The 2944-nt window shown below is 33.8% G+C and overlaps 1 non-coding gene across 1 annotated transcript; it reads left to right on the top strand.

Annotated features, from left to right (window-relative positions):
• The first annotated feature begins 909 nt into the window (after positions 1-909).
• On the top strand, positions 910-1015 carry LOC131154642 (small nucleolar RNA R71). The gene has a single exon (XR_009136559.1). It is a non-coding gene; the product is annotated as a small nucleolar RNA R71 (small nucleolar RNA).
• The last annotated feature ends 1929 nt before the right edge of the window (positions 1016-2944 follow it).

Here is a 2944-nt window from a genome sequence, read left to right on the forward strand (position 1 = left end):
GGCAACTATTTGTCTGTCGATGAGTATCTTAGGTCGGGGAACTTTTTCTTCACTTCTCAGAGTACTAATGACCTTCTCTGTCCCAAAAGGATCCCCTGAGACATCGTGTACTTATTGATATTGTTGTCGGTATACCTGAGGATCAGACTGAGGTTGTGCAAAAAATTCCTCTTTTTCCAGGGTATTTAATGTCATGCTTATCTTAGTCAAATTGGTGTTTAACTCGTTGATGGTGCTCTACAATTCATTCATGATCTAAGTGTTAATCTGCATAAATTTTTGAAGTGTATTAGCCATCTGTGCCCTGCTATCCTCAAAAGATGTCGTCAGTGAAACAAAAGCTTCATTAGATTGAAATTCTGGAAGTGCGTAGCTCTGATAGATCTAATATGGCTGATACTGGTGCAGAGGAGCAACAAGATCATAAGTTGGCTACGAAGGTGGTGCATAAGACTAAGGAGGCTGTTGAAACTGTGAAAATGATGGATTAGATTGATCATTTCTACATGAGAAATTCGAGTAATTCCTCCATTCCGGATTGTAGGTGTTCAAGAATGGCTGATTTGGAGCTTTGTTAACCTAATTTGTCGATTGTATCTGAACAGAAGTACTCTCCTTTTCTAATACTTCTACCCTCCTTTCTAGTGCAGCAACAAGAGCCTGAAGATCATTCTTCTCTTTGACCTCATATTTACCTCCACCGCCAATTGTGCTGAGAAGTTGTACTGCCATTGGTGCCTAATCATATTGTGTATTCCAGTGTTTGGCATTTTCAGCTAAGTAGTCAAGGAATACAGTGCCTGATCCGGTTCCTTTCTCAAGAATTCTCCATTGCACATATTCTGGATAAACAGTTTGCATTCAAAAGTAAGACCTATATAGAAATAATTAGCTAACCTCCAGGATTCGAACCCATGATGTGGACATATATTTATCAGATCCTTGAACCTCTCCCAACCAGCCTGGGAGGTCTCGTCACCCTTCTACATAAATTGACTGATCTACTCCTATAGGTATTGGGTTCTATGAAAAGAAAAGAATTTGTGTAAGAACTCACGCTGCATATCAGTCCAACTATTAATAGAGTTAGGCCTCGACGAGTTAAACCAGATCTTCGACTTATCCTTCAAAGAAAAAGGAAATAAGTGGAGCTTGATATACTCATCATTTCCAATAAAGGTGGTGCAGGCCAACTCAAAGTCTATCAAATGCTGAAACAGACTCTCAGAATCTACTCGCCCATCACGTGGGTGATGTAACACCCCAACCCCGAGGGGCCTGGGATATTAACTTTTTACTACTAATTTACAACGGAAGCAAAATAAATTCAATTTTTATTAAACCAGAGCGCTAATTATCCATATTACAATCGTTATTTCAAAAGAAGAAAAATTACACAAACATAAATATCTGAAACCATACTAATATTTCTAAAAAAATATTTATTTTTCTATCCCCACCCGCATGCTTGCTAAGCCTGATTTCTAACATGCTCTTCAGAGTTATCTGAAATAAAAATATGATTGGAGTGAGACGACGCTCAGTAAGTAAATAAGATTATTATTAGTGTGTAGCCAAAATGAGCTTTTTTAAAAAACTTTGTAAAACAATATTTAATACTATAACTTCAAAATTTCTTTTAGAATAAATATAAATTTAAAAATTTCTGTATAAAACTTTTGTCATCAATTACAACAGTAAAATTTTATAATTATATACTATAACTGTTAAATTAAACTTTTAACTTTAAAATTGTATAAACTTAATGATAAACGTACATATACTTTTCCTTATACGTTTTCCTTAAATCGTCATTTAAGCACCAAAATGATCCTTTTCACGTAAACTTACACTTTTTCTTCAAATCATCAGTAACTTTGTACACGTAATTAAATATGTATAAACATATATTATAAAAACCACCCTTAGGCCTATTTGCTGTAAGTCATATTTACCCCCATGACTGGGTTGTGCGGTCCGAAGACTGGACTTAGCTGGCTGGCCGACCAAACTAAATCAACGTACGTAAACTTTAGGTGAGATTTTCCTTATTAAGTCCTGGTCCAGAACCAGGTGTGCACTCAGGAGAAATCCACTAACATAAATAACCACTCTGTAAACAGTGTGGGTGCACTCTGATCCGTATAAACTTTAAGCTGCGGTATCGAGCATCTGTAACTTTGAACTTTCGTTGCCATAGGGGGTTTTAAAATCATCTTATTATAATTTATGCAATTTAAAATAATATCGTGAAAATCTCATCTTTCCTCATATTTTCATAAAAAAAAAAATGAAACGTAGAAATAAACTCATGCCACACAATTTTTGTGTTAAAAATATAAATAATTTTATTTTTGAATAGAAAGAAATGCTGAAAATTTACTCGAGGGGATTAGAATATTTCTTAACCCAAAAATATATGCAAGTATATTAAAGATAAAACTAGTATAATTAAATACGTATAAAAATAAACTCATGGAAATTTTGTAGAACTAATTAATATAATTGAAATTTACTTCTAAAATAAACTCGGGTATGAATTTAAAATAAAAAAAAAAACTAACATAATCAAAATTTACTTACCTTCTTCCTTACGAACACTGTAACTATCTTTAAGAAATGAGATCGGAAAGAGTGGGTGATTGAGAACTAATTCAAAAATTATCTATCCACCACAAATTCTTTCACTCACTAATCCTTCTCTTCTTTAGAAAATTGTTGTGAAAAATGAAGGTTGAGAGCTCCCTATTTATAGGAAAATTTTGGGGAAGAAATGAAATTTATAAAAGTGTGGGGAGATGGGTGAAATTATAATTTTTAAAAATTAAAGAATAGGCAAGGTATGGGTTGAGTATGGGATGGGGATGGAGGCCATGTGGGAGTGCTTGCCACCATTCCCATTAAATAAATTTTTAATTAATCACTTACCTAATTAATTAGTCAA

This window comes from Malania oleifera, chromosome 4, assembly GCF_029873635.1.
Source record: "Malania oleifera isolate guangnan ecotype guangnan chromosome 4, ASM2987363v1, whole genome shotgun sequence".
Taxonomy (NCBI): Eukaryota; Viridiplantae; Streptophyta; class Magnoliopsida; order Santalales; family Ximeniaceae; genus Malania; species Malania oleifera.